The 12800-nt window shown below is 38.4% G+C and overlaps 1 protein-coding gene across 6 annotated transcripts in view; it reads left to right on the top strand.

The window, feature by feature from the left end:
- The window catches only part of TBL1XR1 (TBL1X/Y related 1), a 119861-nt gene that overhangs the window by 41406 nt on the left and 65655 nt on the right, over nucleotides 1-12800 (top strand). For all 6 annotated transcript variants that reach the window (XM_085301195.1, XM_085301197.1, XM_085301199.1 and 3 more), the window contains exon 2: nucleotides 9938-10002. The gene's annotated coding sequence lies outside the window, so the exon portion shown is untranslated. The remainder of the gene's footprint in view (nucleotides 1-9937; nucleotides 10003-12800) is intronic.

Raw genomic sequence — 12800 nt, 5'->3', positions numbered from 1 at the left:
TAAGCAGCCCTGGCATAAGAAACAAGATCCTTGCATGGAGAAAAATTTGTTTGAATGAAAGAAAAGAGGATAAGAGTAAATGGTCAGTCCTTGCAGTGAAAGGAGGTCGCCAGTGGAGTGGCTCMGCAAGGACCTGTGCTGTTCAATCTACTCATAAATGTCCTAGAAAAGGGTAAGAGCAGCAAGATGAGAAAGGAGTGATGTTATGCTATTCAGTACAGCAAGATTAAGAGCCAGACAGATCTTGCAAAACTGACTAGGCAATAAAATGRCAAATGGATTTCAGTGTAAAGTGATGCACGTGGGGGAGGAAGAGTCCAACTTTGTGTAGCAAATGATGAGCTCTGAGATGACTGTTTCCAGCCAGGAGCGAGAATGTGGGTTATGACAAACAGTTTCATAAAAATGAAACTCAGTATTGGTCAGAGCAAAYTGATTGTTAGGAGCTGGCAGAAAGGCAACTTGTGTTTGGAAAAGTTACGGCATGGAAGTGGGGGTATAGTTAAGTCTTCATGAGAATTGTTGGGGGGGTCACTGAGGATCACTTTCTCTTACAGAGGTGTCTAGTTARGCTAATAAAAGACAAGATATATAAAATAGCGAAAGAACAGCTTGTGTCTCTTTACACAACAGAGAACAGATCTATAAAACTGCTTAGCTGTTGTAGGTGCTACCATGGGACTGGACAAGTTRATGGAAGACAATTCCTTTGAGGTTACTAGGCACAAGAAACCAACCAAATTGTGCTCAGAAAGTCACCTCAGTGGAAATCAGTTGGAGGCTACAAGATTATTTGAGAAAATACCATATGTATTTGCCCTGTTTTCATTCATCCTTTATGGGTCTGCATTTAAGCTGCTTTTGGAGAGAGGATAATGGGCCAGGGAGCCCTTTGGCCTGATCTGATATCGCTGTTCTTAAATTCTCGTTCAGATCTCTTGGAATTTCTCTTGGATAAAATCTTTTATCTCATCTAAATGAAAATGCAAGGGCTGGGGCTGGGGGGACACTAGTAGGAGTCTTTTTTTTCATTTTATCGTTGTTTGTTGTTTGGCTCTTTGCAAAGCAGCGTAATAGGTTATCTAATCACTCTTCATTTGTTGGTAGTATAAACAACTACTATGTATAGTTCTGTACACATAATAGATCAGTTTAAAAGGGCTATAGATTAAGCTGTATTTGCAATGATGGTAAGAAATTCAAGAGAAATATTTTTTTCCAGTGAAATGAGAACACTGATTTTTTTTTTCTTTTTTTCCTGGAAAGAAAATAAATTAAGTTTGTTTGTTCTTCTTCCACTAGTTTGGAATAAGAAAAAACATTAGGAAATAGGAAAAACAACAACACAAAATGATAATGTAATATATTTTTGAATTCTAACTTTTACTTCAGAATAGGTCATCTAAGGTGGGAGGGTGGAGGTATGTGTTGTAACTGTAATTGTATAACTGTATATGTATAGGTAAGCTCTATTTTGCTTCTCATGGGAAACACATATTCCTATTTTAACTTACATAAGGGCACTGTTATGCTGTTATAAATTAATCATAGCCTACTGACACTTCTTTTTATAAAGCCTCTATACTGTGGCTTTGATTCCTGGTGCTTGTCAAATCCCGTGAATATGCTGTCATTGGTGAATCAGATACTTTTGTTTTCCTTCGTTGCGCCTAGGTCCTGTTGTTCAAAAAAATAGGTGAAGAGCAAATGGCATGATCAGATTACTCCGGTGCTTTTGTTGATTAATGACTTTAATCCATTTATATAATAAATGCTATTCTTGACCATTCTGTTAAAGTAAATGTTTTGCTGTTTATCTGTACTGTAGGCTGCTTGTTCTTTGGAACAAGTTTCCATGAYTTTTACTCCGTATATGATAAGTATAATATCAATGCAGATATTTTCCCCTAATCAATCTGTGTGACAGACACCAGAACTGAGAAGCTATGTTTATCTGAATGATTTGAAAAGAAAACAGAGTAGTCTTTAATACAATTCAGTGTCAATGGTTAAGCGTGGTATGATTCACATTGCCTAGCACGTTGTTCTGTTTTTGTTGTGAGGTTTTGTGCTGGGGTTCCCATYCTTGTCTGAGCTACCAAGCAAAAGCTGTTTGGCCCCTTAGGAACAGAGGTGTATTTTGTTGACATAGCTGTAGGGACAGTTCAGTTTCCACGTCTTCCTTTGTGGGCTGTATTCTTTCCTCCTCTCCCGGGTCGGGTCCGTTCTCTGTTCTTCTGACCCTTGAGGGAACGGAGCAGTTGAAAGCTATTAATTGACAKTTTTAGGATAAAATAGGTGACAAGAACCCATGCCTGGGAGCAGATAGGTGAGGGTACTGACATCTGCTTATCTGGATGGCTTATCTGTTTCTAAAGTAGGTTTACACCTTTCCATCTTAATGAGAAGCACTTTTTTATTATTTTTTTTTCTTTTTTCTTTTTAATATGTAGCCTACTCTGTAATTTGTCACAGTTCAGGGGTGGCTATGTTGCTATATTAGAATAAGTTGGCCCTTTAACCAGTAGCTGGACAACCAGTGCATGAAACAGCTACAACTCTCTCCAGAAATGTCTTAACTCCTTTTAGCTCAGGATCCTCATGTAAATCCACGATTTTGCACTGTTAAAGACATGATGATAGCAGAGCAGGGACAGAGGCAGGAGGCTTCCTAGGAAAGAAGATGTAGGCTACTGGTGTCAGGATGTGGAGTGGAATAGGGGCTYTCAGAGATTAAAAAAGGGGGTGAAATTCCTTGGGTATTTGTTGGTCTTTGGCAACTTGAACTGCTGCTGAATCACAGAGTTTACTTGTACAGAAAGAGCTTGTTCTGCAGGCTATGCATGTGTAAATATGAACGGGACACCGAATTTGTGGGGTAAGGTTGTGCTGTTGTGTGAGTACACACAGCAAATACCGCTTAGGAAGACTTTGGGGGAATGGGACGGTAAGCAGACATGCAGAAGCTTTTGAAGAGCACTATTTTGCGAAAAAATATTTAATTATTTCATGATAATATTTAATAGATGATTTCAGGGCAGTCAGTGTTAYGTTTTTTTCGTGAGATGCTTAAATTTTTCTCTGACTTTGCAAAAAATAGTAATTGTAATATAATGCTTTCCAGATTCTTCCAAGAATTATTAAGTGCTTTATTTTAGGAGAAGTTCATCCAAGAACATCTGGAGTATATGAGCCTGAACCTCACCACAGACTTCAGTTCTGACCTCTGGTACGACTAAGTTTTCAGAAAAATATTTTCATATCTATGGATCTTGAAGTAATTTTTACTATTAAAAGTAACTCAATTTTGACTGCTGTATTAGAAGAATTCTTGGATCCCAGTTCGTCAGACTATGCTAATATTTTTTCATACGCCCCACTAAAACCCAACTGCATGTGCAGGTGGATTTTGGAATTCTTTGGTATATCTGTTTTTAAACCTGATACTTTGCTGTGAGGGCAATTACTCTGCAAGGCACTTCAGCAGCAGCAGGCAGATGGAGAATAACCAAGCTTCCTGACACATTGGCCGATAGCGAGAGAGGCAGGACTTAACAGCGTTCGGTGTGCTCGGTGTTCGGGTTCAGTGGCCACAGCATGACTTCTTGAGCCTGTTGACGTCRGGCTGTCTGCAAATACTCCGTCTTGCAGCAGAACCCAAGCCCTTTTGCGTTGCCTAAATGTTCTCTGTTGCTCATTAGCTTGGTGTAAGGCAAAATACAGATCYAGCTTTTACTCTGGAAAAAATACTGTGTTTGACTTCTGGTAGCTCAAAAAAATAGGGGTGCTAGTGGTACCAGTATTGAGAAAAATATACAGGCATATCATATCAATTCATAGTTTGAATAGTAGTTACACTCAATAACTTTGAAAATAATAAATGTTGTCATGTCCTTTTGTTATCTTCAGCGAATTTCTTATTTAAATGGGCTTTAGTTTTGATCCARATTCCAAATATGATTTCTACTTGAGCCATGTGTCTCATCTCCTAAAGGATGGTGCATTTGAGACAAGAGTTTTGATGTATTCATAAATTAAACTCCTTGAGAACAAATCAGTCTCAAAAGGAAATACAGTTGTATTGTTGTCTCTTTTTAATGAATTCTGATGGCTGCCATAATTCAGACTGCTGCTTCTGCAAGGCCACCATTAATCCCAAAGCAGAGGAATAACTTGCCCTGAATATCTTTTTTAAAAAAAAGAAAAAACCCGCAGACAAGGCAGGCACTGTTAGGAGAAATGGAGAAAGAGAAGGTATTTTACACAGGGAAACGGTTTGAATGCTGTTCTAGATCCCCAAATCAAGACTGACTGGAAAATCCTGGTAGCCTTGCACCCCTAAGTTCCCTAGAAACGTTCTACCACGTTGACAGAAGGACGTGCCTGCCTGTGTTCAGCCGTGCAGGCTGATCTCGGTTAACGGGCTCTTCCTACCTTTACGAGAGGAAACTTAGGGGAAAAAAAATCTTTTCTGAAGCAGTGTATTTTTTCTTTATATGTCTTTGCTCAATGTTTTATTTATGTATCCAMAGTGCGTAATAAACTTACAGGTAGGTAAGTGGCCCCTAGCTGTTACAGAATATGATTTTCCCCCCCTTTTTTTTTCTTTTTTCTTTTTTTTGCTCTTCTCAGATTGAGGTGAGAGTCTGCTGAGCGGGCAGACTGTTTGATAGGCTGCTATTTTCAGTCTTTTCTCTGATTAATTTTGCAGTGATTAATTTAATACTYGGTTCGTTTGCCAGTGAGTTACTGTGTCTGCTGTTTCCAGACGATGCAAAAGCAACGGAAATAAGAAATTACCGTAAATATCTGCCATATATGTGGTAGTCTATAAAAGTAGGATTTTGTGACTATACTAAGAGAAAAAAATCCACTCCCTTACAAAACAATATTTGATCATAGATGTGATGCTTTTTGTGCAAAAATTCTATAAAATATTTCACAGACACTATCTTTTGTGAAACTATATTTTATTCTTTTCAGTAACAGTAGAATAGGATGCTTTACATAAGAGATTTAGATCCAAAGTTTTAATTCGGTCTGTTAAGAAGCTAGATGTAAAACGTAGAGATCAGTGGAGAGTGATTTCATTTCCTGGTGACTGCTCGGTAGGTTTTGTGTCAATGCYGAGGACAGTCTCACTTCATGTAACACCCAGCACTTTCAGTAATATCTATATATACCCTTCCCAGGTCKAGGCTAGGTTTAACATTAGTCTCTAGAATCTTTTTACTTCGGCGTTATGTGAATTGGCTTGCTTGCTACTAATGACTCCCGTGCAAGTGGAGTAGTGCTGCAGCGTGCTGGTTCTTGGCTTCTTCCYCGATGGTACGAATCAGTCGATGGGAAAGGCTCGCTCTGGTGCTGTAGGTTTTTAGTAGAACTGGCTGAGATGGCTTCTTTCCTTCTCAGCTGCAAGCTAGCCTCTGTGATTTCCTCAGTTTTTGACTTTTATTACGGAAATTGGTGTTTTGTTCTAGACTTGAATGTAACTGCTACCATGCTACCATATTGTTCKGCTAGGTAATTTCTTTGGTCTTGTTTTTCCTGTTTATTGTGTCACAGTGAATCTTTTTTTTGAGTACTTTTGAAAAACTAYGTGGTTCGTATATCCAGAAGATCTTTTATCCCAATGAATGTTGCTTGCTTACCCATTTCCTCTTCTTTAACCACTTTAGGTGTCCGTTTTTGTTTTATTTTAATAGTTGGTTCACGTATTTATGTATACAGACGTACCGTGTGTTTGGTGTGTGAAAGAGAATTTCTGCTTTGTAGAAGGCTCTTTTAACTGCTATAAGGGATGAACATATACATTATTCCCCTCCTCCCCCCATGCTGTTCTCCCTTCAGGTTCTCAGAGGTGCTGTGCCTGTGGTTTCTGATGCCGTTTATGTGTGTTTTACTGTGTCCCTTGGAGTTCTGTTACTGCCGATTCATTTACTGCGAGTAAAGACCATTTTTAGTGCTATCTTGTGTGTGGGCTCCTGGTTTTTCTCACTTGTACATATTTGTTGCTTCTTAATTTTTGACTTGGTATTTGTCTCAGTTCAGCTTCTCTGATCAGAAAAACATGTTATTGTAGAAGTGATGAATTATTTCTTTTTTAACAAAAATCCATACATCTCTGAAATTGGGAATAGAAAAAAACTTTGATTTTTCTCTGTTTGTGTTCCAAGCACTGCAGTGGTAGAATCGCCACTACATTTGTATATGCCTATTAACCTAATGAGAGGAGGCTTTCAATGGAGTGATTAGCTTTCAATTTGGGCTTTCTAAACTATTGTCGGATGCTTTTTGCAGCCTGACTACTGAGGGGAATATCCAGGATTTAGTTATTTTTAAATCTGTTTTGTTTGGGACACTCTTTCCAGATACTGAACCCAGTTAAAAAAACAAGATATGCAAGGAGAATTCAGTGGAAAAGATGCTGTGTCTGTAGAAGGCTTTTGTAATGCACAAAGAACAAAATGTAATGAGTAAGTTTGATAAAGTTAAAATAGCAGAAGACTCTCAAAGTATTATAAGCAGTGTGATCCTAAGAGGGTTATAAGAAAAACGTGTGCATTCATGTTCAAATGAAGATCAGAAATGACTCAAAGCTCCTGCCGAATCTGTTGTTTAGCAGTAGCTTTTACCCAGCCTTTTCCATTGGGATTCTTTGTGTAATGGATAGAGGGAGGAAAATAATGTAAATGACAATGTTTGTAGCAGAAAAAATAATGAAGCATTTTTGCAAGTAGCTTTTTAAAAAATCACTTTTTTGAATTGGTTATGTTTGGAAATAGGTAAGGAATAGTGTTAGGCTACTCCCGTATCCTGTGCGTTTTTGACACGGTTTGTCACTGTGTGGTGCCACAGTTGTCTTTATCTGTGGTTTTGTCTTTCTACCACATGATTATTACACGGTTGATAACAGCAACCCGGTCTGTGCTGGCAGCACGGATTGGTATTTGCCTTTTTGGGAACTGGTTTGGCGTGTTAGTTTTGGCCCTGAAGGTGGGAATTGCCGGTCTTGTCCAGCCTGTTTGGCTGGAAGTCCTTTCTGCCACCTCTCTGGGCAAGCAGATCACCAGAGGTCAGTGTTGCAGGTGTTGCTGCATCACCTCTGGAGGCTCTTGCTGATGGGACAGTGTTGGCAGCAGGGCTGTGCTTTGGGCATGGTGTAGAGGCAGGCACGGGCACAAGGCATGCTGTGCTATTGCGAGAAAGCTCTGGGTGGACACACGTCACCAGTGCCTGCTGCAGAGCTCGCAGGACGTGATCTTCCTGCAGCTGCTCAGTGCTAGCCAAACTTCGTTCCWTTCTTTAGGTTGATAGGACCAGTGTTCAGTCAATGCCGAATAATAATAATAATGATAATAATGATAATAATAATAATTAAAAAAAAAACACTCCCCCCTCATATGTGAAGGATCTAAACTTAGAAGCTATTGTGCTTTACCCAGGTGTGTTTTACCAACTTTGAGTGTGTTTGGTGGATTGTGTCATGTAGTATAGCTGTTGCTACACCTGGTCACRTGTTTAAATCACTGTACCAGGCCTGTATATAAAGATGAGAGAGATTCTAAAATCAATCAGGTGTAGCCTTATTTCAAGGTATTTGCAGCATTAACAATATCCAGTAGGATGAATGTGGAAGGAAAACACACACTGCTGACACTTGTATTTGGTAGCTTGACTCTGAAGAAGGCCATTGCAGATTTTTCTGCATATGTACATATCATTTAAAGCACTAAAATTYAAAATTGAAGCCTCCAACCAATTAAGACAAGCAAGGGATAAAACAGAGACTGTGAACCCTTTCTTTGCTTGTTGTCTGCTCTGTTGAGTCTTTGAGTCCAGCTTCTTTCAGTGTTGCTGCCCTGTTCAGATGTAAAAYCAGGGACAAGAAGCCTCTTCTGCAGTTGCATCTGAAATGTTTCCCTCCCTCGCTTTGGCCCAAAGTACTCCGCCCAGATGTTTGCATGAGGGYGCAGAGGTGTTGCAAAGAGATGGCCTGGGTAGTGAGTACTGAAGAAAGCCTTTTTTTCATTGAAGAAGACTGTTTATGTTTGTGCAATTGTCACTTATTTGTGTTCGTCACGTTCCTTCTCCGATTAGCACAGACCTAAGTGTCACACTGGCAGCTGGGCAGCAGAGCTCTCCAACGCATTTCTCTGGACACAGCTTTTTTAGGGATTTAGACTGGCAGAGTACGTGACCTAACAGTGTGCTCTTGGTCAGTGCTGTGGCTTGTTTTTAAAGAAAACTTCAGTAATGTTGTCAGGGGGGCTGCTGAGTGAGGTGGTAACGCTTTCCCTTCTGTACTGGGCTGCAACTCTTGCTGTGCAAAACCCCAGACTTTCTGACTGTCTCCACATAGGCAGTCATGCCACTGGACAAGTGAAATTTTCTTCACTCTATTTACATAACATCTGCAATAGCAGTGCTGCTAAGCGGGGCGGGGGGGAAACATGTTTGCAGATTGTTTTAATTCCCAGCGTTCCTGCATTCTTTCTCATCCTCTGCAGCAGCTCCACTCTTGCATTATAAAGGTTACATTTGTGTCAGCGTTGATGGTGCAGTGGGATGTTCTAGGAATAAAATAAGCCTAATTGCTGCAGCTCTTTTTTTGGGTAGGTCCAAAAGTGGTTTTATAGTAAATCATTTCCTATTGGGTGAGCTTGAAAATTGCATGCAAGAGAACTTTGTTGATGATGAGCCCTGAAAACTGTATTTATTCTTTGCTCATAGTAAAAGTTTTTGAACACAGTTTACAGACGTTTTGTAAATAGTTTAATATARGAAAGTTTAATAATAGTTTTAGTCACCCATCACCATCTGTCCCTCTTTCTGTTCTTTGAGCGGCTAATTAGATTATTTCTTAGGAAGAAAAGTAGTGTTTAATATTTGTGAGTGGATGCTCTCCATATAAATACTTGTTAGTGTGAAGAAAAATTACTGGTGGTGAATAGCAATGAATAGTAGTGAATAAGAAGGGATATTGCTGTGGATGGAGTTAGCACATGCTTGGACATCAAAAAGTGTTTGCAAAGACTGATTTAACTTTTTGCCTGTTCATATTGTTGTATGCATAAAATACCTATTACTAATGTTTAAAGAAAATTAACAAAATGTAGGTGAGCATGGATTTTGAATTATGATTGTGTGCTGTTTGTGAGAATGGGAAAGACTTACCTCGAATATTCTGCTGGAAAACTTTGGTTGTGTTTGTGTTCTCAAAGGCAACCAGCAGCTAGTATGCACTATTTATTCAGTTACTGAAGTAGTGCAGGAGCTGGTGCCTGGGTCTGGGTGCCTGATCACGCCTGGGTGCATAAACTGTKTTCCTGAGTGCAACCACGGGTTCTTATAAATTTAACCGTTTTAGAAGAGTAGTCCACAGTCAGATCACTGGAACGGATATTTCTGTTTGGGCTTTTTCCAAGCATATGGGAGTCACTAGCTGGAATTTATTTGCAGAAGAAATTTTGCATGGGTTGAAGATACTGTAAGCTTCCAGCTCTGTCTAGTTAACTTTCAACCCCCTTTTTGAGAATTAAGGCAAAATCTAGTCACCAGGAGTTTTGTACGCAGGTTGTTTTGTTTGTGTCTTGCTGCTGAATGGGAACAACTGTCTAGAGATCCAATGTTATAAGTCATTCATTCAACAGACTTATTTGTTCAAAGCTCTGTATTTCAGACTCCCCACAGGAGCAGTTCTTGTGATGTGGCTAGCAACAGGATATATGCAAAAAACCAGCTCTGCTTGCTGTGCTGTTCCTGATCGCTGCTGATATAGGCTGTATACAAATTCAGTGGTAATAACTCAGCTCCTTGAACAAACAGCTCGAGCTGTGAAGGCCCATATTTGATACTGTTTTATTGTGTTAACACCACCATTTTTGGAATAATAAATAATATTTTTTCCTATTTTGTGTCATTATTTCCTTTTCAGCATCACCCTTCTGTGGCAAGAGGCACCTGAAAGGAAAACTTACGTATATCAATGCACTGCCAATGGTAAGTACCTTTTTAACTGACTAAAAGTGGTGTGGTTCCTTCCTCCAAAGATACTACAAGTCAACTTGTATTGCAAATAATATTTTTAGAATAACTACTTTTTAGCACACAAATTGATTGTTTTACTTTTTAAAGCAACATCTAAAGTGCTATTCTGTTTAAAAAAAAAAAAAAAGTTTCCAGATTTCATCCTGTGGAAAGTAGGGCAATATGTTAATTTTGAAGGAAGAAATGTAATTTGACAATAACATAGCTCATCCTGTTGGTAACTGCTTTTGCTTCCTCTTTTGGCCAAAAGCCTGTTGTGGGGAAGGTGTAGGTTGGCCGAGTGCTCTATTGCCCCCATTTGGGTGCTTTAAGCAGTTCATTTCCATACTAACATCTTCTGTTTAAAAAGCTCTGCAGTGTCAGGTGTTTTKCTTCAACACGTTTGGTAGCATAAGATAGTGAAGTTCAACTCTTTGCTGCTATAGAAATGGGCTTGGCTGTTGCTATCATCTTCTTTCTTCATCTCTGGAATGTTTACTGATTATTGGAAGTTCCTATTTGTGGACTATCTCTATGGTTTATTAAGGTTTTCTAATAGTTGAGCAGGTGGAAAGCAGAGGTAAGACCTGAAGGAGAAGGACTGGAAGTTAATGCTGCAGCTTTGATCAGATTCATATAAACTTTTTTTTTTTTTTTTTTTTTTTCCCAGAAGTTTTGGTGTCTGGTGTTGTCATAGTCTAAATATGTTAGTAGAAAATTAAGAAATACATGCATAAAGTGCCAGCCTGAATTTAGTGTTTCAAGAATCTCTTGATCATTGTCCTCTGTTCACAAGTTAAAGGGATACCGTTTCTAATTGCGAGCTTTGAAAACAGGATTTGGGCTCTGAGAGCTAGTTTCCTTTATTTTGTTTGCAGGCGTGGATTTAAAGAATATGTAAATCAATTACAACCTCAGTGATACCTTTCCAGCTCCCCTGCCTTTTTGAACTGTGAGCAAAGTGACACTCAGAGGCAGAGAGTTTGCATGGGTGTAACTGGCTTGTTTTGAGACTGTAATGTAGGAAACGATCCTGTTGATTCTCAAATGCGAAACGGAGTGAAATGTAGTGCAGCCTATTTGGCTCTAATGTAACTCTGAAATGTAACTCTGAAATCAGAAGATCTGCATGARGCATCCGTATTGTTTAATACCCTGATGTTTAGGCTCAAAATACAGTTTACACATGTAAAGTTTGTATTGATTCAGGATGAATAGCATCTGCTGGGGACAGATTTGTTGAATGAGAAAGTGTTACTTTTACCCGATGACTTTGCCTGGTATTCTAACTTTCTAAAACTGAAACTAGCTGTACCCTCGGCCCTTTCTATTGTAGAGTTTTCATATTTGATGTTGACCTTTTTCCAACAAGAAGCTACTCTGAATTCTTTTTATTTCATACTAGTTGTGCCTGTTTTAGTCATTATTTCAAACACAATTCTATAATACTGCTTCTGTTAATGACTCATTCCATATTAACCTAGGCTTATACTTCACTAAATTTTTTAAAATGGAGACTGTATTTGAAATGTTACTACATTTTGTCCTAATTTCCCCCCCTACAAATGATACTAGGAATTCAGAATTACACAGCCTCAAGGGCATGCTAGTTGTTACAGGGATCATAAAACATATTTATCTTTTAATTGTAGTGATGTGAAATACAATACTCTTCACTCTTTTCCTTATAGAAGGCGCCTTTTCTACAAAGTTGTTTTATTTTTCTAGAGATTTCTGAACAATTACTCATCTCTTAATTACCTTTGAAACAGTTTGAGTGTACATTTAAGAGACAAGCTAGACAAATTCTTTGTCATCACCAAAGTAGTCATAACTTATATTAACTTTGTAATAAAGGCTTTTATAGATTTTATTATGTTGGTTATGTCTGTGATCTGTGTAGACAAAGTATAGCTGAACAGTGGTAGATGTGAAAGAGCAGCTTGTTTCTTCTTAATCAGAAACAAAAATAAAATAGAAGTTCTGCATCCTTTGTATCTTTTTTTTGGTTTTTCTGTTTTAAACATAATTTAAAAATGCTTACTTTCTTCATTGCAGATGACATATTAACACCTGACTAAATAGGGCAAAACACCACTTACCTCTTAAAATCAATTAATATATWGGAATTGTTGGCAATTGTTTCCAAATAGTTGTCCTGTGATGCCGGCTGGTAAAACGGGYGGTACCGCTGTGGTCAGGTCTCCTGCCCATTCTGCTCTGTATCTGTAATGTCCGTCGGAGTTTCAAAGGCAAGATATGAAGGCTTAGTGAGAAAGACTTGTTAAGTAAAGGAGAGTTTGTATGTAAWACTACTTTTTCTAAGATTTCAAAAGTTTGTTTAGAGCTGATAAGTAGATATTTGCCCAAGGTTGACTAGGGATTAATGAACGTATTAGAAACAATAATCAAAAGTCCTAGACCTTTRGCCTAAACAAAAGACAAAGATTCTCCATAAAAAATATGGAGAAGAGATTTTTTTTTTTGTTAAATGATAGAATTATTAGCTTGCTTGAGAGAGCAAAAGCATTAACAGAAATATATCTTGGATTAATTTTCATCATTTCACATGGTTCTAGTTTAACAGTCTTCAAGGCAAAACTCAATGTATTGACTATGAAGAACTAATTAGTACCTTGTTTGCTTGTTTTTAATAAAGCTACTTTGGAAAATAGTGAAGTACATTTTTGTGTTAAGAGACTAGGAATGAAGGTTTCGGAATGAGTTTTGTTAGCAGAACTGCCAGGATGTTACATGAYTTTATTTCCTGA

This window comes from Rhea americana, unplaced genomic scaffold (genome assembly GCF_003343005.1).
Source record: "Rhea americana isolate MKP2758 unplaced genomic scaffold, rheAme1 scaffold_174, whole genome shotgun sequence".
Taxonomy (NCBI): Eukaryota; Metazoa; Chordata; class Aves; order Rheiformes; family Rheidae; genus Rhea; species Rhea americana.
The sequence above is the reverse complement of the archived record's forward strand: the minus strand, read 5'-3'. Positions and strand labels throughout refer to the sequence as shown.